The following is a 25,189-nucleotide window of genomic DNA, read 5'->3' as shown; positions in this document are numbered from 1 at the left end:
GAGGGATCTGGAAGACCTGAGATGGGTTAACCACTGCTGTCTTGGTGAATGGACCAAAGCAGAGATATTAGAGAAGGAGATAAGACTTCACACCTCAGGGAAAAGAATGTGTGAGTGATTCTAATGGACCAAATATGGATGTGTGCCTATCATATACACACACATATATGTATGATATACTATAGTATGAAGAAAACAAATCTTGATGACAGAGAGTGAATTTGATGGATGGAATCTTACTTCAAACCAGGTGGTAAGACAAGGCCAGTCTGTGAAGGTGACATTTCATTTAAACTATGAATAATAAGGAGTCAGCCATGCAGACATCTATGCTAAGAACTTATAAGCAAAGTAAACGGCCAAGATGTGAATGGGTTTTGCATGCTTAAAGACCAGAAAGTAACCCAGTGAGATTGGAAACTAGGTTGACTGGTGCAAGATGAGATTGGAAATGGAGGCAGGGACCAAATCATGGTCCCTGGTTTTATAAGCCACAGTAAGATCCCTACAGCTCTACTGATGTACTCTTCATGCTCTTTTTAAGCTCTTTTTTACAGTAATTTTGCAAACTCTCAATGAATTTGAGCTCCCATATACTTTTTTGTTTTGAAGTTTTTAAGGAAAGTCATGGAATCTATAATTTGATGGGTTTGGGAAAGGCTGAGTGTGCCTGACTTTTAAATTTTATTAATATCACATTAAAACCATAAAGTCCCCTAATAATGGTCCAAAACATTAATTTTAGCAAAAACTGTATTTACTAAATGAATGCCCTGAGTAGCAGTAGAGATTTTTGGTCAAGGTTTTATAATTCCTACTCTGTTTTCATTTTTCTGATCACCATATTAATTCTTGATTTTAGAAATCCTTATACTAGAAAGCATCCAGTAGATTCTGCCATGATTTAGAAAAATTAATGCAAATCAATCAGTTTCCTTGGCAAGATCATGATTATAACTTGACTCTTTATACTGGAGGTATTTTATCTAATCTTTTTGAAGGATTTGAGGCATTGTTCAATAGGTAATATTTTAACCCATCGGCAAATATTTATTACGTATTCTCTCAGGTGATTTTTTTTCTTTTAGGTGCTGTGAGGATGAGGACATGAAAAGTCAATGACTCTGCCCCAGTTCTTTAAAGGATCTCTCATTCTATTTGCAGATATATGTATTTACATATATGTATATGTGTAAAATATTTATAATATATATTATATATTATTGTATCATATATAATATAATACTATATATAGTATTTAACATATTTATATATTTTACATATATTATATATATATATAAGCTAAAATAAGTATAAGGATACAAAGATCAAGGATACCATAGTTAATAACACCTGTAGAGGAGAGAGAGATTTCAACAGTTGGAGGAGACAGTGGAACATCTTCCTTGAGGAGGAAAATTTGGAACAGGACCTTGAAGGATGCTAGGCGTTGAATAGATTGTGAGAGGGAGGGGGCATGCAGGCATGAGTTGGTGTAAAGGGTGAAGATGAAATCACATGGGGCTTATTTTGGAACACGGAGAAAGCCAATGTGGAAAGATGAATATATTGGTGAGAATTGTGAGTAATATAATTGGAGAGGAGGTTTCCAGCCAAAATAAATGATCTTCCCTGCTATAACTAGGACTATGACAGGATACCTAGAAGTTACTCTGAAGAAATATTTTGAATCTGCTTGGAAATTCCTCCTTTTTAGTAATATATCAGTCACCATGAACAGCCTTTAAAATGATCAGTCAGGATTTTCCATTTACCCATGACCTTTCTGAGAAGCAGGTTCACAAAATAACATTTCACAGATTATGGGCCATCCTGCAGGACTGGCAAAATTTCATGGGATGCTCATTTTGGCCCAACCATCATAAAGTAGTGATTCAGCTTTGGAATTCGTCAGAATTGTTTATTAGTGCCACAGATACTAATATCTGCTCCCGTGGCAACCCATCCATCATTAAATCATGCATGAGGAGAAGGATGAAGAAATTTTTCTTCTTTAAAGTCAACTTGTATCTCTTTAAACTCACATTTGCCAGTTGACAAAAAACTCTGTAACATGGTCACAGACTGCAGGAAAATAATACTCTTAAATCTACCTGAGAGGTCGATTTGAGGTGTGCCTGCCCGGATTTCTGGCATTGCAAGTTCAAGCACTGCTGTTACTCCTAATTTTCCTGCTGAAAATTAATTCCACTTGTCTTATCTTACGAAGAAGATGAATTTTGCCTCTAGTTTTGCTTTCCCTCAACTCTTCCTCTATTCTTTCAGCAGATGGTCTTTCTCAAATCAATGCAAATGCAGATGTTTATGCCGCCTCCTGTTTACAATTCTTGTTCTTTTCAAAATGGAGGTTGGATTGATCATGGCGAACAAGATCACTGCAGCAGCCTTCAGATCTTGGCTTAGTTTTACATCCTCAAGGAAGATTTCCCTGACCTTTTTGGCCAAGTCAATTTCACAGCAGGATACATTTTTCACAGTTTTAGCACTGATCACAATTGTAAATTTACAACTGGTGCCATTATTGATAAATAATGACAGATAAAATCAACAGACAGATCAAATGTATCTCCAGCATTAGATTGCAAATTCTATGAGGGCAGTGCCTCGAAAACGTATTCTCTTCCCAGGCACTGACACGAATCTGACAAATAAAAGTTCAATACGTAGTTGATGTAGTTGTTGATTTTCATGATGTTGCATGAATGAATGAATGGACCTGTGACCTGTGTAGAAAATATTGTCATCACTTATTATATTCATTAGATCATAGTATGTTTGGGAAGAAAAAGTGCCTTTGAAATCCTGTATTCTAAATCTCTCATTTATTTATTTATTCATTTACTTAAAGATTATTTATTTATTTATTTGAGAAGGACAGAGTACGAGTGGGGGCAGGGGCAGGGGGAGAGTGGGAGGGAGAAGCAGACTCCCTGCTGAGTGCAAAGCCCCACACAGAGCTCAGTCCTATGACCCTGAGATTATGACCTGAGCAGAAGTCAGACACTTAACTGGCTGAGTAACCCAGGCACCCCATAAATCTCTCATTAGTTAGATAGAAATTGAAGCCTGGAAACCAAGTGACTTGTCCAAGATCACACAGTTGATCACAGTGACAGAGCTAGACTCTAGGTCTCCAGTAGTTCTCTGACCCCTTTTTGTTATGTTACAGCTCCTCTCAGCCAACCTCCTCATTCCAGAAGTGCAAGCTGAGGGCCAGAATCATAGTGAAGCAGTGTAGGAGTTGGGTGACTTCGGTATTGTGTAAGTGTCTCCACTTACCATCAAACCAATAGTTGAGTGTCAAGGTCTGTGAAGTTGTATTTGGTTTAATTCATTCATGGTTCCAGAAATTTTTACACCATGCTTTCTTAGGCTAGCCATTTCTAGTGGACTTATCATGGTCATGGAAGAATTTGGAAATTGACTCTGAATGGAAGATGGAAATATCCATACTTCCAGCCAAAGAGCTCAACAATCAGTTCCAATGATGGTAATCCCAGTCCAGCTTGTTCACAGAACAACAGCCACACATGAGAATTTGGGCCTATTAATTGACATTTTCAGTTTATCCATCTGTAAAGCCATTGAAGATGTTCTTAATTCTAAAATGTTTTGATCTATAAATCTTTCAAGGAATTATTCTCTTCCTTCTCATTTCTTTTAAAAAAATTTTTCTAACTTTCCCTTTTTCAGTTAATTTCCATATATTTGTTGCCTCTTAATTATAGCAGTGGAGCTCAGTATGATCCAAACACCACTCGATGAGTCCCCATTCATCATAATGTCCCATTACAGAGGGGGTCAAATCACCTAATGTCTTCGCTCCCTTGGGTAGCTTGGGGTTACCCCTAGGTAGTCAGGTAGAGTAGCAGGTTGGCCATTTAATCTCCCCCCATTCTCAATTTCACTCCCTTTCTTGTGAACACAAAAGAACTTTAAGTGCTCTGTCCACGGCATTGAAATGCCAACCTTAGTTGGTACTTTGAAAACTCAAAGCCTTTTACAAGATGAATAGCAAACTGTGGATGACAGCTCCTGTGGAGCCATTATTGAATTGCAGCCCTGATGACTGCATTATTTTGGATTTAGATAAAAGACTCCATACAAGACAAATGGTAGGAGGACATCAAACAAGACTGTGTCCATACAGTGACAGAAGCAATCCAATTGAAGAAGCTGTTGATTTCCCCAAGGCTACATACTATTTCTTCCTGAGTAATTTATATTAAGGAACTAAAGATTGTATATTCATCTTCTATTTATACTTTTCTCTAAAAATACGAATGTCCAAACCAAAACTTTGTCAAATCAAAGTTTTACTTCTGCTCTTGCCTGGAAGAGAAATACAGATATGGCCACATGTTAATTATTTTGTATGGTGTTTTATTTAACCACAATAGTGGTGTGTGTAAAGGTTATAGACTGAGAGTTACAATCTATAATGATCAGATAAAAAGATTAGTCAGCAAATCGATAGTTCCCTGTACCAACAGGAAGCTCGGTATATTCAAGGCAACAATGAGTACAAAGGGTACAGATAAACATCGGGCACCTTTATTTAGATGAAAACTAATTCTAGAGACCTTCCACTACCTCATTAATTATGTACCAACCTTCAGGAGACTGAACTGGGTAAAGTATCATTAGTGGCTTTTGGAATGTGTTGGAAATACTTCTGACTCTAGACAAACTGTGTAACATGAGAGCTTTTCTTTCGGTTGGGCTGGCAGGTGTTCGCCCAAACCCAGTTCCTCAAAATGGAAAGGGTTTCGTGTATAGAACTTGCATGAATTTTTTTTGTGTGTGTTTGTGGCCTAAATCTTGGGAACAAGAATTCAGTATGCTGTAGCTTCAGAAGTACCATCAAGACTGTTGAAAGCGTGGATTTAAACATTAATCTATTTAATAGGGAAATAGCACCCTTTGTATAAATTTTGTATGAAGACAACTCTCTATGTTGATATCTTTTTTTTTTTAATGTAGTTTTAGGCTTTTGTGATGTCACTGCTCTCGTCAACTTCCATACTAAGGTTTCATTTGCTTTTCCTGCTTTATTTAGCATGCTCTAGCTCCCACCTTTTTCCTATGCAAAAGCTAATGCCCTGAACAGCAGATTTGGATTTACTGAATTGTGAACTTTGAATAGAATCTTCGGAGTATACTGGGGAGAACTGTTGAAATTAAGATCTCTTCTGGAATTACATGCAACTTCATTCATTTCAAAACCATGGCTTTTGAAGGGGGACTCCCTTTTTTTTTTTTTTTAAGATTTTTTTTATTTATTTATGTGACAGAGAGACAGCCAGCGAGAGAGGGAACACAGCAGGGGGAGTGGGAGAGGAAGAAGCAGGCTCATAGCAGAGGAGCCCGATGTGGGACTCGATCCCGGTACGCCGAGATCACGCCCTGGGCCGAAGGCAGACGCTTTAACGACTCCGCTACCCAGGCGCCCCTGAAGGGGGACTCCCTTTAAGCACCTTTGACTTTGAGCATTTTCCAAAATGAGACTTGCTCTCTTCTGGACAATTATTCAGTTATCCAGGAATTCGTCTACATGAAAGCAAACTGTCATTTGTTTGGAACAGAGTCACATAAAAGAACAAGTTTCAATAAGCTCAAAGCTCTTAAAAATAGCTTCAAGAGTGTCTAATAGGTGATTCCCGCTTGACACCAATAATTAATATCAAAGAAAGGGAGAAATAAAGGGAAAGAAAAAAATACTAAAGAAAACTGACATAATTGAGCTCAGTAAAAACTGTTTGGTTCTCTTGAACCATCCTCAGATATAACTGTGCCTGATTGCTTTTAGAATTTTTTTCTCATTTGCATGTTTTTGTGTGTTAGAATGGGTATGTATTGCTTTACTACTTCTGCATCAGATTAGATCCTTAGATGTGCTCCTGCAACTCTCCTTTAGTGAATTTAATATAAAACACAGCCTATATTATGTGGCTTAAATACAAAAGCCCAGAAGTGTGTGTGTGTGTGTGTGTGTGTGTGTGTGTGTGCGCGCGCGCGCGTGTGCGAGCGCGCACGCGCGTGCCTATGGGTGTATGTGGTGTCATACTCTGGGAACTTCTCGTAAACAAACCCAGCTCTTGCTGCCTGTCAAAAAGGAAATTGTGCCACCTTTCCTGTTGCCTTTTGGATGTGGACTTGGCAAAGCCTCTGTTCCCTGAGCTCGCCTTGGCTGTGGCTATTTGAGCAGCAATTGAACTACTGAAGAAGGGTTCTGATTAGTTTTCAGTAGAACCAATCAGCGGCCATCTGGCTGATTGCCTGGGACCCCGTGCACGGGTAATCCTATCACACCTCCGGGGTAGACTAACAGTTGTGACTGCCGTTTAATGAAACACTTTGACTTCAAATGTCTGCTTAGCTGAAGACTACAATTCCCCTATGTCTCCTTCTTTCCTTTACCATCTTCCTTCTGGTCCCCTCCTTTCCTTTCCTCCCTCCTGCTCTTCTTCCTTTTTCCCTTCCTTCTTTCTTTCACTCTTTCCTTCTGTCAACTCCACAGTGGCTTTTTACACCTTACAAAGTGATTTCATACTTTGCCACTGTCATGGGTCAGGCCCTCACCATTGCTTGCGGGGATTGCTGCTACAGTCGCATTACTGCTCTTGGAGATCTCACCTAGCTGCCTCCCACCATCCCTAGAATGGCGTCACCAGAATACTCCGGTGTCCATAATGCAGCCGGGGGGATCTTTCTAAAACACCTATCTGATGATAGCAGAAGCTGAAAATACTTGCGTGGCTCCACACCACATTTCAGATTCCTTCACTGGCCCTTGCTGACCTCCCTGACCTCCCATGCTGTCCATGCACACCCGGGCTCTGGCCAAACCGATTCCCAGGTACACCAGTCTTCTCACACTTGCCTGCTGCTCCCTGTCCAACTCTCCTCTCTCATGTCTTACCCCTCACCCGGCTCCTATTTTGGCCTGGCTAATTTTCACCTCCTTTTCGAAGCTTAGCTATAGCATTATTTACCTTTGAAATCCTCCAGGACTAACCTCCCACGACTTGCTGTCCCCAACACCTCCACTGTACACACACACACACACACACACACACACACACACTACGCACACACACATACTAATCCAGACTGGGATTCCACAATAGCCCTACCATATTCACTGTACCACTGCAATAACATTAATTATATTGTATTGGAATTGTTGACTGACTTATCACCTCTTCTAGAGGCAGGATTCTGAACCCTGTCATACCATGCATCCATTCTCTAAATCATGTTATTCTTTTTTCTTTTTTTTTAAGGTAATCTCTACACCCAACATGGGGCTCAAACTCATGACCCCAAGATCAAGAGCCACGTGCTCTACCTACTAAGCCAGCTAGAAGCCGCCATGTTTTTAAACACATAAAACAAAACACATGTGACTACAAAGAAAATAAATTATAATGACAGTTACCAAAATATTAACATGTATTATAATAATATATTACATATAAATATGTTTATTTATTAAAGCATCAGCTAAGAAAGTCAAGCAGCAAGCCCACCAAGTGTTGTAATTTAGATGTGGGGTAAGCAAAAACAGTATTTCATGATATCTTCTGCCACTCTGATATGACATCTATAGTTTCCACTCATGACAAAGTATTACTGTGGTTTGTTGTATACATTCATAATTTTTAAAAATGCTGAATTTTGGGGTGCCTGGTTGTCTCAGTCAGTTAAATGTCTGCCTTCAGTTCAGGTCTGATTTTAGGGTACTGGGATTGAGCCCGGAGTTGGGCTCCCTGCTCAGCTGGGCATCTGCTTCTCCTTCTCCCTCTTCTTCCTGCTGCCTGTGCTGCTCTCTCTCAAATAAATTTACAAAATCTTTTAAAAAAATAAAAATAAATAAAAATGCTGAATTTTAGTTACAGGTAAGGGAAAATGAAGGTATGATTATTACTTCAAACCAAATTCATGGAGAACCTGAATTCAGAATCTTTTGAGTTTTAGACCATGAGATCTCTGAGGCTTTCATTTTAATATACCTATGCCTCTATAGTATCGGAACATAGTAAACACTTAAAATGTTTATTGGCCAAATTAATGAAGGAAGAAATAGTTTAATATTTCTTCTAACTTTGACTTCGCACCTACCCACCCTCCCCCCTTGTGAACTAGGTTTTATAATTCTGATCACATATTAAGAGATTGAAATTCAGAAAGGTTAAGAACATTTTTCTAGTTCACAGGGCTTCAATATGTCTATTCTACCATGCAGTTGCCTCCCAGAATATTGTGTCCAGCCTATCAGATAATCAAGAGAAAGGGAGCAAATATGGAAAAGTGATGTTATCAGTTTCTACAAGGAGAAGTTCTTTTATCCCTTCAGTAACCCCCGGCTGCCGTTATATTAGTGTTCCATCAATATTGGCCAGTGTGCTATTTCGCATTTACTGGACTTTATGAGAACAGCTGGGAACTTGGAGAAAATGAGCCTGTCATCCACGAGAGCTTGTCTCACCAAGAGGAATGCTCACTCGGACTCAGAAGCGCTTGGAGCCTGGGAGGGATAAGGATGGAAATGCCACTTCCTCAACAGCTCGCTCAGGGAGCAGCGGTGGTATAGACCAAGCTTTTTGTTTCATTTAGCCCCCTTTGAGGGGAAGAATAAAAGAACATGACTGAAACTAGGACAAGCCTTTTCACGTCTCAGGATGTGAGTGAAGGAAGGGTTGGTACACTCTATTCCGCCCTGTGCATTGAAATGCTCAGACCATTATGTGGCACAATGACTCCCTTTCAGGAAGGTAGCTGCTATTGTGTGTCCTTCTGTTGTTCTGTGTCTCTCTGTCCCTTTGCCTGCTTTAGTTTTTCCCAGTGTCTAGCCTACAAAGAAACCACTCAGTAGCAGTGCCTGGCCAGGCTTCTTAAGGAAAGGAGAGAGACCCCCCTCTCCACTTCCCAAACACACACATACACAGAGGGAGAAAGGAAGGGAGGCAGTGTCAGCCTTGGGACGTATAAGCTGTGTTGATCTGATAGTACAGAGCCACTTGAAGTACTCCAAACCCTTGTCTCCCTTGGCAGTGAGAAATCAAACCAAACAGGGTACAACTTACATTGTCAAGCTCTGGGAAGTCGCTGTAAGGATAGTTAAGCTCTTGACATCTGAAATGTCTGGTTTAGGTACTTCTTGATCTTCTATTTTACACCTGTATATTTGACGAATCAAAGTGTGCACATCAGGGATCATACAATGGTTCCTGGGGGCTCCAGCAATGAGACGTGCTATATACTATTTATATCAGGCAAGGAGAACCTGCATAAATAAGATACTTTGGAATGGACATTTGAATGGTGAGGCCATAAGATTACGCTTCTTAGGGTCTTCTTGTGCTATATTGCATTAAAAAAAAATACTTTAACATTTTTTCTACTTTAGTCAGAGAATAGTGACCACATTTGTTTGTTATTAATTTCAAGATATCTCCTTGTAACTCATGGGCCTCATTTTTGCTCAGCAATCATGGAACTATAGACAAGGATTTAGATAAATTTATGATGTGAGAGAATATGGTGGAAATTGTTTTTTTCCTCTCCCAAAGAAAGAATCGTGTTGGAAAAAGAAAACACTCGAAGTTGGACAGCTCTGAGTGTGAATCACAAGGATGAGACTTAATATCTCTGTGTCCTTCAGCAAGTTGTTTAATTTCTTTCATCCAGTTTACTCTTTCAAACAATTGTGGTTGCACAGTTTTATTGCCTTTTTAATAGGATTGTTTTGAGAATTAAATGGGATAATGTATGTAATATGCTTAAACCCATGTCTGACACACAATAAAATCTAATACATAGAGAGTAATATGACCCGTTCCTGGTGTAAACTTGTTTCACTGTGATCTGTCTTCACATGGGGTGCACAGTAAAGATTATTTAATATTAAGTACGACTAACATTGTCTACACTTTACTATTTACGAAGTGTATTTAAATACATCATTACCTTTACGTCCTGTAAATTTCAAAAGGTAGATACCCTTATCGTTCTCATTTTACCAGCTGGGTGGCTGAATCTCGGACGGTTGTGACCGTCCTGAAGTAATACACAGTAGGGTAAGAACACACATTGTCTTCAGAATTCCACTTAGGTGGTTTTCATTAATGGAAATTTTACCTTTGATGCAATTGAGTCTCTGATAAATAGAATTATTTTTCTTTTCTCTTTCTTGTAGTCACTTGTATGGTCCATTAAAGGGTATATAGCATAGCTTTAGTGTGCAGAACAGCTCTTTAGAAAAATTATTAAAATGTAGAGCACCCACCCCACCCCCTTTCCTGGACCCACAAAATTCTGATTGAAGAGTTCTGGGATGGGGCAAGAATTTGCATTCCTAAGAACTTTCAGGGGATGGCGAAGCTGCTAGTTTAGGGACCACATTTTTAGCAGCCCTGCTTGAGCTGATTTTACCAACGATGGTTATCTTGAGATCTGTTTGTCACAATCCAATAATCCATTTGCAGAAGAAACTTCACAAATGCCGTATTGTATATGTTTTTTACTTTTTGTGTATTGCGATGTTTTGCCATCTTAAACTTTTCTGGCTGAGGAAAGACTGCCCCGCCCCCCAAAAGCCAATTCTTAGAGGTAGCAAAGGACTCAGCTGGTGGCATGCCTTTGATATGCAAACTAACCAGTCGGACACAGAAACTTCTCCATCTGGCCAGTACACCCCAGGAGCAATATCCCTCTGCTCCATCATCCCAGGGACAGCTACCAGGACCACCTCCATAAAGCCCACTGAAATTACTCCAACTTGCCAATCCTAAACCGTTACTTTGCCCTGCTTTGCTTTCTCTTTGGAAATGCCAATAAAGGTTTTGGCCTAAGCTTTGCCTTTGGCGCTGTCTTCCACCACCCGAACAAAACTTAGCAGTTCCCCTGTGACCTTGCGTGGCATGTGGAGATCCCCTTGCTAGGACCTGTGACTATAATAAACTTGTTTTCTTCTGTCCCCTCTGTGGCGGCGCCTAACAGACCGTCACCTAAAAGCACATGGGACATGCTTCCTTCCGACGAAAAGGAAGGGGCACCTCTCCTCTCCAAATGAGTTGTTCTGAGTCAGGCATTCTCGGCAATCATTCCGTCCCCAGTCCTAATCAGGAACGGGCAGAATAATGGCGCTAGGGACACTGGTGATCAAGGCACCCCTGTACATTTCAGGCGCAGTTTTGGCACACAGCGCTCTTCATTGTCTTCTGACAGCAGTTTCAACATCCTGCTGCCCGGCCCATGGCTCTCTCTCGTTAAACCTCCGTGAGTAGCCCGGCTGCAGCCGTGAATCATACACTGAGGGCTTCACACAGCCTGGGTTTATGGAGCTGCGTTACAGGAGACTATATCTCAGATGGCCCCAGTGCAGCCCAAACAATCTGTCACTTTTAATTCTTCCTGTCACCTCATTAAGTATATGGCGACGTTGACAATAAAACACATTTTCACACAAACACGCAACACTCACACCACCCCAAAATGTAACATTTCCTCCTCTTGTATTCAGATGTGGTTGTAAATATCCAATCATTGAAAGATTCACTGAGCAAACATATGTGCTGGGGTGCTGTATATATCTGACAGAGGCAAAGAACAGTCTCCGAGGACACATGAAACAATTAAAAAATAACTGTGCTTCAAAGCAGGCTACTATAATACAAAGGTCAGGACCATAAATATGAACAGGATGGCAGTAATGTCTCTATCCAAATATACCCCAAACACGCAACTACAACAGGTCAGATCTCAAAGGTTAATGTTTAAAAAAAAAAAAAAGCTTTGAAATTATGCCATATTCCTCCCATGCCTTTTCCTTCTTGTGGTCTTTTCATCAAAGGTTAATATATGTGAATACAGTGGAAAAATTTTATCAAGGCCAAATATGTGTCATCAGCCACTATTTTATTCAATGCAAAATATTTAGCCTTGGACATCCGATGCAATGAAGGAGCTCTAGCAAATATTCTGTGAAAGGAAAATGTCTGTTGCTTCTCCCCCCTCCCTCTTGCTTACTAGGTTGCTTGTTTTTATATTAACTGCACGGAAGTTTGAATTCCACTCAAAGCTGGAGAGAGACCGTTCTGAGGGCCGGGATAATTTTTGCAGTAACACACTGAGTGTGATAATAAGGTTTATGCATGGTTGTAAAGAATGTGCTGACAGATGGAAAAGGAGCCACCTTGCTCTGCACAGCATTCATTTTTATATATATTAAAAAAAAATCGTACTACACCTGACTCTGATTCAAACAGCAGTTCTTCCTCCTGCTGTCTTCTAGGAACAGAAATATTTTAGAGTATATAGAAAAATTCCAACCCCCAGTGGACTGATTCACTAAAATTTCAAGTTCTGTGCACATCAGAGTATCATAGGCTCCTGTATTACCATTCAAGGTGTCATGTGCAATGAAAAACTTATTCCCTCCAAACATGAATCTCTGTGTAGTAAGTGCCTCAGAGTGAGCAAGTAAGTGCAGCAAGGAAGAAGATGTGAGCAGAGTGGATTCCACCTGGAGAGGCTCTGACCGTCTCTTCCTCTAAAAAGCAAAAGGCCAGCTAATTGGCCAAGCATTCGTTTGCATCCAAGGAGATTCAAATACGAGTGCAGATTGAATGAGAGCACTGAGGTCCTCTCTACCCCTTCCTGACGTTGTGATGTTCGAGAGCACGTGGTTAGAGGAAAGAGCCCTTACTCTCAACAACAGGAAGCAACAATGAGGAACCCATCCAGCACCACCGACTGGATTCTCTGAGCCATGGTACCGGCTTTTTGAGAGACAGCAACCAGCTCCTGACATCTTCTCTCTCCCAGACCTACCACCATACTCTTAGAAAAGCCCAATCTATGCTAAAGTGAATGGATGGATGAATGAATGAATAAAATAGAACAAACAAAAAAACCCCACTTTCACCCTCAACCTTATTTTGATCCAATGCTTCTGTATTAATTAGCTAAGCCTGTGGTTACCAAGCACCACAAATTAAGTGGATTAAACAACAGAAATGTCTTGGGTCATAGTTCTGGAGGTCAGAAGTACAAAATCAAGGTGTAGGCAGAGTTGGTTTCTTCTGAGGGCCCCGGGGAAGGATGTGTTCTGGGCCGCTCTCGCTGGCTTCCTTACATCTTTTCACCATTGTCTTCCCTCTATGTGTGTCTCCATGTCCAAATTTCCCTTTTTCCATAAGGATGTCCATCATCTTGGATTAGGGCCTGTCCTGATAACGTCATTAAGTCTAACACCCTATATCCAAATAAGTTCACATTCTGAGGTCCTGGGTGGTTAAAGCTTCAACATATGAATTTTGGATAGACACAATTCAACCTACAACAGCGTCTTCTACTGAAACAGCAACACGGAGCTTCCATTTACCCACTGGTGTTATCTTTTCCCCTGCTGGAAAGTGAGGTCCCTCACATTCCTGCCATCCTCAGAGCATAGCTTCCAGGGAGAAGAGCAATTTTTTTTTTTGACATTGCTAAAGACGCTCCTGAATTATTACATTTGTTAATTTTTGCTTCTTACAAATCCATAACCACAACCTGTGCCTCTGCTACTTCTCTCCAATATTCTCTTCAATCAACTTCACAATTAGTCCCAACAGTCAGCCACCATTTTGGCAGCTGGTTCACAGATACTGTTCTCACATCAGATTCTGGCAGGACCGGAAGTTGCTTCTGTATCCACGGCAGTGAACCCCCCACCACCTACTCCATTTGCTCTTGACCTCTTCAACTCAAGTGACCTTCAACTGAGGTCCACTTATACTGCCTGATCATTCACCTGCTCTACCTAGCCTGTTTCCTAGATACATGTTAGCTCTGGAGATTTAAATTCAAATATTCCTTCCTTTACTGTCTGGTCATGCCAATTTTCTCATTCCTCTACTTCATTTATACCATCGGTTACCAAATTATGGTATTACATGGAAAATTAGTATTTCAGTATGTTAATAAGATCACCCAGAGGAAGGTAAAATGGTGTATAGTCAAATAAATTTAGGAGAATGAGGTTGATAAAAGTTGAAACATTTCTTACTGAAGGAATTTAGTACACTAACATTTGTTCTGAATAACCAAGATTTTGTGACTGCTTTAACCAAATTAATATCAGCAATTAAAAAACATAGTAACGAAGCCTAGTGAACCACAGAACACCAATCTGAGAATTAGCAGATTACAACTGTTCTTTAATCCATAACCCCTATTCTCATTTTCCCCCCTCATTCTAGTTATCCACCCCTTCCTTGGGATATTTGGCTAGATCACTTAGGCCATTCTTTTGCTAGATTGTTCTTCCACTCAGTTTTACTTCTGCATCCACCCTGCAACTCTCTGTCCCTTCGAGTCCCACATACGAGCTCATGTTCTGCAACTTTCAGTAGGCCTTCGGAACTGCAAGCAAAAATACCCAGGCTAAATCCTTTTTCAGTTTAACCCAGCATATAATAAACTATCTCTATTTTTTTAGGTCACTTGTTCACCCACATCGCTCCGACTCTTTTCTCTCTTTTTCTCCTGTGTCTTCAACTCTTCTCTACTGGTTCTTTCTCCTACAGTAGTGAATCTGTTCAAAGGAGTCTCATTGCAATTTTCTTTTCCTTTTTTACAACTTTCGTCTTGAAGTTTTGGCCTTATCATCCTTTTCAAATTAAATTCCATGAGCATGGAGTATCTTTCCACTTATCTGTGCCTCTTCAATGTCTTTTATCAATGTCTTATAGTTTTCAGTGTACAGGTCTTTCACCTCTTCTGTTGAATTTATTCCAAGGTATTTTATTCTTTTTGATGCAGTTGTAAATAGGATTGTTTTCTTAATTTCTCTTTCCAGTAGTTCATTATTAGTGTATAGAAATGCAATAGATTTCTGTACAGTGATTTTATATCCCACAATTTTGCTAAATTCATTGGTTAGTTTAACAGGTTTGTTTGTTTGTTTGTTTGTTTGTTTGTTTGTTTTAGGGGTTTTTTTGGTGGGAAAGTAATTCTTGATAGAGATAATGCAGATACTTAAAAAATTTCAAAAAATAATTATGATATAAATACTAGATTACAGGATGGAAGTAGAAGTTAATAAAAGAAGGTAAATGTGTTTAAATTATCAAGGAATAGTGACTAGATATATACCATTTAAAAAATAGACATTTTTTTTTAGAATAGTTTGTATTTACTGAAAAAAAATATAGTAAGAGGGTTTCCTTAGAATCTGTATGGCTTCCTCTGTTATTAGTATCATATATTTTTCACATTTATGGTACATTTGTGGCAACTCATGAACCAATACTGTACATTATCATTAAAGTCTATACCGTATTTGGATTTCCTTGGGCATTACCTAATATCCTTTGTTCTTTTTGTTGTTGTTCAAATGTACCATGTTACATTTATTCATCATGTCTCTTTAGACTCCCTTTGACTGTGATAGCTTCCATGACCATGACAGTTTTGAGGAATAGTGGTCAGTAACTTTGTAGAATGCTCTTTGAAGGTATTTGTCTGATGTTTTTTGCATGATTAGACTGTTGCTATGGGTGTTTGGGAGGAAGGCCACAAAGGGAAGTGCCATTTTATCACACTCCATCAAAGGTACATGCTATCAATAGGACTTATCACTGTTGATGTTAATTTGATCACATGACTGAGGTAATCTTTGTTAGGGTTCTCTATCATTAAGCTACTTTTTCCAGGGCGCCTGGGTGGCTCAGTTGTTAAGCGTCGGCCTTCGGCTCAGGATGTGATCCCGGCATTCTGGGATCAAGCCCCGCATCAGACTCCTCCCCTGGGAGCCTGCTTCTTTCTCTCCTACTCCCCCTGCTTGTGTTCCCTCTCTCGCTGACTGTCTTTGTCAAATAAATAAATAAAATCTTTAAAAATAAATAAATAATAAAAAAATAAAGTTACTTTTTCATTCCCTCATTCAATTCTATACTCTTTGGAAGAAAATTTCCACATACAAGATGTGGGCAGTTATGCTCCACTTTTTTAAAGGGTGCATTATCTATATAGTGTATACAAAATTTAAAAAATCATTTAGATCATTGAGAAATCCCAAGATATAATGCAGAATATGACAAAACAATCTAACTATATTAAAAATCTAGGAAACAGCATCACTAAAGGTGATGAGGGAAAATGTGCTGGTCTAAGTCACTTTGGAAATTAGTGGAATCTGTATAGCTGAAGGCAAAAACAGTACATAATTACTGTAATTTAGTTGATAATGTTGTTTTCCACAAGGATATTAGTTAAAAATTATCATATTGCTATACACGTATACAGGAATTGAACAATTAAGTAAATGGATGGTAGATGGTAAGAGCCAGGTGGGAAGTAAGATTTTACAGACAATGGAAAAAGAATAATCCATGTTTTAATGGAGTAGAATTGGGGATAGCCCTATGAAATAATGTTAATTTTATATATATATGTATATATATATGTCAGAATATTATATATATCTATATCTATAGATATATAGATGTGTGTAAATACACAGGTAAGTTTATACATATAACCTTTCTTGCTTTGTCAGCTGAGACAGCCTAGAAGTGATGATATCCCATTATAAATAAGTATGTGTAGTACCCAGATATTAGTTCCTAAGTACCATTCTTCAGTAAAAGAATCAAGGACTCCTTGGAGAAATGACTAATTCAGGGGCTGGGGCAAAAAATAGAAAAGGTGAGTCTGGAGTATTTTGTAGTGCCAGAGGTAATGAACGCTGAGAAATAAAAAATTTAAAAGCCCTGTTATGACGGGGCCATGTCAAAAGATACAAGAGACATTAATAGAGCTCCCAATGGCCAATGCTGGAATAATGTGAACAAACAAAAGAAATGAAGTAATATTGGACTATGAAACAAATATCCATGAGTACATATAGGTATAAATAAATTATTGAATAAATAAATAAATGAGGGAGAAGAGACAAGTCTCTCATGAGAAGAATTCCAAATAATATATGTGTTACTTTTACATACATAATTTTGTATAGACAAGACCAAGAGTTTTTTTCAAATATAGAATAAAAACAGGATTTCCAAATTCCATAAAATAAGAGAAAGTATCCATAAAATATCCACAAAATATAAGAAAGATGTAGATCATGAGTAAACGAAACAGAACAAAGCAAGATACTCATAAAATTAAATTAAATTAAAATTGAAGACGGAAGACCAAATGCAATATTTATTTTCCTTTATCAAAAATGTTAATTTACCAATTCTGTGGTTGGGCTCAGACAAGTTCATATTGAAAAATTATCCAGGTGATTACAAGCCATATTAGATGTTGAAAGGAACTAAAACTAAGAAAATTTTGGCAAAGATAATGAAGAAAAAGAGATAATGCAGCTATGCTACATTAAGAGGTAAAAGAAATGCAGCATCAAATATGAGGACATTAAAGCTTTTCAAATATTTATAGATTTATAGAATTTACTTTAAATTCTATATATTTTTTAAAGAATTAATTGCATGGACAAATTTCCAGAAAAAAATTATTATAAAAAATGGATGCTTTATGTTGAAGCTTAAAAAATAAAACGTCAAAGATAGAAAATATTTCCTAGGAAATAATTGCCAAAAGGTCATTTTTATCAAATAATTTTATGCTGAGTTATTTGAAACCAGTTGCAAACTATTTCTGATGATAGTAATTGATGAAGTTTCCCAATTCAATTATGAACCAAGCGACATCCCAATTCAATTATGAACCAAAACATAAGAAATATGGAACATTAAAAGAAGAAAAACTGACTAAAGATCTTTAGAACAACTGCAAAATATTAGCAAATCAAATGTAGCAGTTTATTAAAAGATAACACACCATGACCAAATAGGTTTTTATTCCAGGAATACACTAACAATTCAATATTAGGAAATCAAGTAATAATTCATCACAACAATCGATCAAAGGAGAAGAAAGAAAAATTTGTCTTGGTAGACACTGAAAAAGCATTTTAAAATAATTCAACATCAATTATTGATAAAAAAATGTTAGTCAACTAGGAATAGGAGATAAGAACAAATCCCTGAGATGATGAAGGTGACCTATTCAAACTAACATTGAATCTCATCGTAAAACATTAGGCAAAGATCATTATTGCTGTTTTTTTCAGTTAATTTTTTAAAAAGTTATTTGTTGATATATATTTTATAAATAATAAAATTCACTCTTTTAAGTGTCTACTTTGAAGAGTTTAGGTAAATGTAGCTATATAATCATCAGACTAATAAGAACAGAGTATTTTCTTCATCTCATAATGTTTTCTCTTGCCCTTTTCTCCTCTCCCTCTGCTACCAGACCCTGCCAACTACTCTTCTAATGTATGTCCCTGCATATTAATCTTTTCCAGAATTTCCTGTAAATTGAATCATGTGGTACATAGGTTCTCATCATAATACATAATGCTTTTAAAATTCATCCATGTTTTTGTGTATATCATTAGTTTCTTTTCTTTTTTTTTTTTTTTTTTTGCTGGGTTCCATTCTACTATATAGATGTTTTATAAGTTATTTTTTCATTCATAAGATGATACATATTTAGGTAATTTCTAGTGTTTGGTTATTATGAATAAAACTTATATAAATATTTGCATACATGTCTATGAGTGAACATGTTTTCAGTTCTCTTTGCTAAATATCCAAAAGTAGAATTGCTGGATTATATGATTAGTATATATTCAGTAAACATGTGTGTATGTGTGTATATATATATACACACACACACATATATATGTATATATATATATATATATATATATATATATATATATATATATATAAAATATATATTTATCAGTATGTATTACATGATCCGTATATATAAAGTTCCATATAACTTCATGGAACATTGTTAAACTATTTTCTAGAGAGTTGTACAATTTTACATATCACAAACAATGTATGAGGAGTTTTAGTTTTCCATATCATCATCAACACTTAGTATTGTTAGTCTTTTCGGTTTTAGCTATTTTCATAGGTGTTAGTAATATCTTACCATGTTTTTAATTTGTATTTCCACAATGACTAATGGTGTTGAGCACCTTTTCATGTGCATATCTGCCCTCTGTGATTCTCTGTATTGACAATTATATATCAATAAGATAGTTTATTTTTTTTGTACGTTTATCTTAAAATCTTGAAATTAGGTAGTAAGAATTTTCTTTTTCTTCTCTTTGAATTTCTGTCTAAATTTTAGAATCATCTTCTTAATTTCTAAAAGTGACACAAAACAAAAACAAACCTGACATAATTTGAATCAACATTGCCTTGATTCTATGGATCAATTTGGTGAGAATTGACATCTTAACAATATTTAGTCTTTAGACCCATGTATGGTATATTTCTTCTTTAGTGAAGTCTTTCATTTTTCTCCATAATGTTTTATAGTTTACAGCATACAGGCATTGTACATATTATGTTACATTTATCCCTAAGTATATGACATGGTATGATGCTATTGTAAAAGGTATTTTTTAATTTTTGTTTTCATTTGTAGATTTTGAGTATATAGAACTATAATAGCTTTCGTTCCTATTGTCCTTTTATCATGTATTTTGCTGAGGTCACTCATTTGTTCTTAACTTTTCTTTTTTCTTTTTCTTCTCTCTTTTTTTTTTTTTTTTGGTCGATTTGTTATGATTTTGTCTGTAGGCAATTATGTTATTCGTGAATGAAAATAGTTTTTTTTTTTTCCCTTTTATCAGCATTTTGTTTCTTTCTTTTTTCTTTTTTGCCTTATAGTCTTTGCTAGAACTTCTGGTTCAATATTAAATAGAAGTAGTAAGGGTAGACATACTTCCCTTGCCCCTGATCTTAGGGTGAAATCAGTAGTATATGTTAGCTTCAGATTTTTAATAAAAGCCTATTTTCAATGTTAAGCTCTCCAACATGAATTGTGGATTCAAATATCTTTTCTTATATGATTTTTATTTATTTATTTTAAACTCTCTTATTAGGTACAAGCACATTTTGGAGTTATTATATTTTCTTGATTAATTTACCCCATTACTTTTAAGTAATGTAAAATTTCTTTTTTCTCAAGTCTAGTTTGTCTGATATTAATATAGCCACTTCAGTTCACTTTGGATTAGAGTTTTTGTGGTATACTTGTTCATTCTTTCGTTTTCAACAGATCTGCATTGTTACATATAACATCAATCTCTTTGTAGGCAGTGTACTAGATCTTGCTTTTTAATCTGATCTACAGTCTGTCTTTTAATTTAGTTTAAATAATTTGCTTTTAATGTAATGATCATTGAAATCTGTTACAAATTTTTTTCTATCTGTCCCATGTTTTTTTTTTTTAATTTCTTATTTTCATGTTTAACTTATTTTAGATTGAGTACTTTTAATATTTTTCATCTTAATCATTAATTTATTAATTATACTTCTTTATATCTGTTGCTGTCATGTTTACAATATTATCTTTAACTTATCACAGTATGCTGCCGAATGATATTATAGAACTTTCTGTAAAACATAAGAAACTTAGTTTGGAGCACTGCCGTTTATTTCCTCCCATACTTCATGCTATTTTTTGTCATATATTTATTTCTACATACGTTATGAACTCCATAATACTTTGGTACTACTTTTGTCTTGGGTAATCACTTATCACTTAAAGAGATGAAAACTAATGAATAATATATTTTATATTTACCTCCATGTGTATCCCTTGCCAGAAGTTTTCCTTCTTTGTGTAAGATCGTATATCCATTTGGTATCATAATCTTTCTGCCTGAGAAGTTCCTTTAGTGTTTCTTATAGCACAGGTCTGTGGTAAATTCCTTTAGCTTGTGTGTTCCGCAAGATGTCTTTTTTTTAAAAGGATTTTATTTATGTATTTGAGAGAGAACAAGAGTGAGAGTGAGAGTGAGAGAGAGAGAGAGAGAGAGAGAGAGTGCCTGTGAGCAAGATGGGGGGGGCAGAGGGAGAAGCAGACTCCCGCTTAGCAGGGAGCCTGACTCAGACAGATCCCAGGACCCTGGGATCATGACCTAAGCCAAAGGCAGACACTTAACTGACTGAGCCACCCAGGTGCCCCCTCAATATGTCTTTATTTCACTTTTATTTTAAATATTTTACTAATAAGCTTTATTTTTAGAACAGTTTTAGACTTACAGAAATTTTTAGACTTACAGAAAAATTGAGTGGGTAGTACAGAGATTTCCCATGTAGTCCTCACACAGTTTCCCCTATTATTAGCATCTACCTTAATATGGTACTTTTGTTACAATTCATGAACCAATATTTACATACTTGTTCATAGTTTTTCAGCTTTCCTTAGTTTGTAATCTACTGTCCTTTTCTGTTCCAGGTCCCATTTAAGGTCATGTCTCCTTACATTACTCTTGGTTGTGACAGTTGCCCAAACTTTCCTTGTTTTTGATGACCTTGACAATTTTCAGAAGTACCGGTCAAAAGTTTTGTGACATAGTTTCAATGGGTATTTATCTGATTTTTTTCTCATGATTATACTGAGGCTGTGAGGTTTGAGAAGGAAGATCACAGAGTAAAGTGCTATTTCATCACATCAGATCAGGAATCCGTACTATCAACATGACTTCTTATCATTGTTGATGTTAATTATGATCACCTAACAGAGATAGTGTTTCCAAGGTTTCTCTACAGTACAGCTACTTTTTTCTCTTCCTTTGTTTTTGTATTGTCCTCTTTCAAAGGCAGTCACCGTGAGCCGTCTGCACTTCAGGAGTGAGGAATTATGTTCCATCTCCTTTAGAGTGGCTTATTTACATAATTTACTTGGAATTCTGCATGGGAGAGTTTTTCTTCATTTATTAATTTATTCAGTCACTTGTTTATATTAATATGGATGCATTGATATTTATTTTATACTTTGGTTCACATCTAATACTACTTGTTTTCTTACTGAAAGTATTCCAGACTTAGCCAATGGGAGTGCTTTCAGACAGCTGATATGACCTTTTGACATATTCTCATCACTTTAAAAAATTGTTAAGAACTTTTTTTACTGGGGCACCTGGGTGGCTCAGTCATTGGGCGTCTGCCTTCGGCTCAGGGCGTGATCCCAGCGTTATGGGATCGAGCCCCACATCAGGCTCCTCCGCTGGGAGCCTGCTTCTTCCTCTCCCACTCCACCTGCCTGTGTTCCCTCTCTCGCTGGTTGTCTCTCTGTCAAATAAATAAATAAAATCTTTAAAAAAAAAAAACAACTTTTTTTTTTTTACTTTCTGCCATTATAACATGCTCCAGGCTCATTTTGTACATCCCCTATCCGTCCATTAATCAACTGTTTCTTCAAGAAGCCCTGATTATTTTTATTGGAGAATAGCATTCAAAACCAATATCTGGCCTCATCGAATGAGTTTGGTAGTTTTCCTTCCATTTCTAATTTTTGAAACAGCTTCAGAAGAATAAGGTTTTTATTCTTCTTTAAATGTTTGGTAGAATTCCACTGGGAAGCCATCCAGCCCAGGACTCTTGTTTGTTGGGAGATTTTTTATTACTGCTTCGATTTCCTTGCTGGTTATGGGTCTATTCAGGTTTTCTATTTCTTCCTGTTTCACTTTTGGTAGTTTATATGTCTCTAGGAATGCATCCATTTCTTCCAGATTGCCTAATATGTTGACATACAGTTGCTCATAATATGTTCCTCTAATTGTTTGTATTTCTTCGGTGTTGGTTGTAATCTCTACTCTTTCATTCATGATTTTATTTATTTGGGTCCTTTCTCTTTTCTTTTTAATAAGTCTGACCAGGGGTTTATCAACCTTATTAACTCTTTCAAAGGACCAGCTCCTGGTTTTGTTGATCTGTTCTACTGTTCTTTTGGTTTCTATTTCATTGATTTCTGCTCTAATCTTTATTAATTCTTTCTCCTGCTGGGTTTAGCCTTTATTTGCTGTTCTTTCTCCAGCTCCTTTAGGTATAAGGTTAGGTTGTGTATTTGAGACCTTTCTTATTTCTTGAGAAAGGCTCGTATTTCTATGTACTTCTCTCTTAGGACTGCCTTTGCTGCATCCCAAAGGTTATGAACGGGTGTTTTTTCATTTTCATTTGTTTCCATGAATTTTTAAAATTCTTCTTTAATTTCCTTGTTGACCCATTCATTCTTTAATAGATGCTCTTTAGCCTCCATGTATTTGAGTTATTCCCAAATTTCATCTTGTGGTTGAGTTACAGTTTCAAAGCATTGTAGTCCAAACATATTCAGGGAATGATCCCAATCTTTTGGTACCAGTTGAGACCTGACTTGTGACCCAGTATGTGATCTATTCTGGAGAATGTTCCATGTGCACTCGAGAAGAATGTGTATCCTGTTGCTATAGGATGGAATGCCCTGAATATATCTGTGAAGTCCATCAGGTCCAGTGGGTCATTCAAAGCTCTTGTTTCCTTGTTAATCTTCTGCTTAGATGATCTGTCCATTGTAGTGAGTAGGTGTTAATGGCCCCTGCTTTTTTGTATTATTATCAATGTGTTTCTTTATTTTTTTTAATAATTGACTTATATAATTGACTGCTCCCATGTTAGGGACATAAATATTTACAATTGTTAGATCTTCTTGTTAGATAGACCCTTTAATTATGATATAGTGTCCAGACTTCAAGCTTTCTTACAAAGCTGTAATCATCATGACAGTATGCTATTGGCACAAAGACAGACACATAGATCAATGGAACAGAATAGAGAAGCTAGAAATGGACATTCAACTCTCTGGTCAACTAATCTTCAACAAAGCAACAAAGAATATCCAATGGAAAAAAGACAGTCTTTTCAACAAATGGTGTTGGGAAAATTGGACAACCACATGCAGAAGAATTGAAACTGGACCTTTTTTCTTACACCATACACAAAAATAGACTCAAAGTGGATGAAAGATCTAAATGTGAGACAGCAGTCCATCAAAATCTTAGAGGAGAACACAGACATCAATCTATATATCTCAGCCCCAACAACTTCTTGCTAGGCACATCTCCAAAGACAAGGGAAACAAAAACAAAAATGAACTATTGGGACTTCATGAAGATAAAAAGCTTCTGCACAGCAAAGGAAACAGTTGATAAAACCAAAAGACACCTGGCAGAATGGGAGAAGATATTTGCAAATGACATATCAGATAAAGGACTAGTATCCAAAATCTATAAAGAACTTAGAGATTTAGAAAGAACACCCAAAGAACAAATAATCCAATCAAGAAATGGGCAGAAGACATGAACAGACATTTCTCCAAAGAAGACATCCAAATGGCCAACAGACACATGAACAAATGCTCCACATCACTTGATATCAGGGAAACACAAATCAAAACCACAATAAGATACCATCTCACACTAGTCAGGATGGATAAAATTAACAAGTCAGGAAATGACAGATGTTGGTGAGTATGTGGAGAAAGGGGAACCCTCTTACACTTTTAGTGGGACTGCAAGCTTGTGCAGCCACTGAGGAGAATAGTATGGAGGTTCCTCAAGAAGTTGAAAATAGAGCTACCCTATGACCCAGCAATTTCACCACTAGGTATTTACCCCAAAGATACAAATGTAGTGATCTGAAGGGGCACCTGCATCCCAGTGTTTATAGCAGCAATGTCCACAACAGCCAAACTATGGAAAGAGCGAGATGTTCATCAACAGATGAATGGATAAAGAAGATGTGGTGTACATATATGCAATGGAATACAAACCAGCAAGAAAGAAAGAAAGAGAAAAAGAAAGAAAGAAAGAAGGAAAGAAAGAAAGAAAGAAAGAAAGAAAGAAAGAAAGAAAGAAAGAAAGAAAGAAAGAAAGAAGAAATCTTGCCATTTGCAATTACATGAATGGAGCTATGCTAAGTGAAATAAGGCAATCAGAGAAAGATAATTATCATATGATCTCACCATGTGTGGAATTTAAGAAACAAAACAGGATTATAGGGGAAAGGAGGGAAAAATAAAACAAGATGAAATCAGAGAGTGAGACAAACCGTAAGAGACTCTTAATTATAGGGAACAATCTGGGAGTTGTTAGAGGGGAGGAGGGTGGAGCATGGGGTAACTGGGTGATGGACATTAAGGAGGACTCGTGATGTAATGAGCAATACGTATTGTATAAGACTGATTAATCACAATGAGCAATACGTATTGTATAAGACTGATTAATCACTGAACTCTACCTCTGAAACTA

General features: G+C 37.0%; 1 protein-coding gene across 9 annotated transcripts in view; it reads left to right on the top strand.

Moving 5' to 3' along the window:
• Window positions 1–25,189, top strand: part of LOC123775788 (cytosolic beta-glucosidase) — an 889,125-nt gene that overhangs the window by 403,801 nt on the left and 460,135 nt on the right. Inside the window, exon 7 of one of the 9 annotated variants that reach the window (XM_087863913.1) lies at window positions 1,089–18,511. The exons of the other annotated variants lie outside the window; for them this stretch is intronic. The gene's annotated coding sequence lies outside the window, so the exon portion shown is untranslated. Of the gene's footprint in view, window positions 1–1,088; window positions 18,512–25,189 lie in introns of those variants that run through there. 9 annotated transcript variants of the gene reach the window in all.

The sequence above is a fragment of the Ursus americanus genome, chromosome 8 (genome assembly GCF_024610735.1).
Source record: "Ursus americanus isolate L20-20 chromosome 8, mUrsAme1.1.p, whole genome shotgun sequence".
Taxonomy (NCBI): Eukaryota; Metazoa; Chordata; class Mammalia; order Carnivora; family Ursidae; genus Ursus; species Ursus americanus.
Note: the sequence above shows the minus strand (reverse complement) of the source record. Positions and strands in the feature narration are given on the sequence as shown.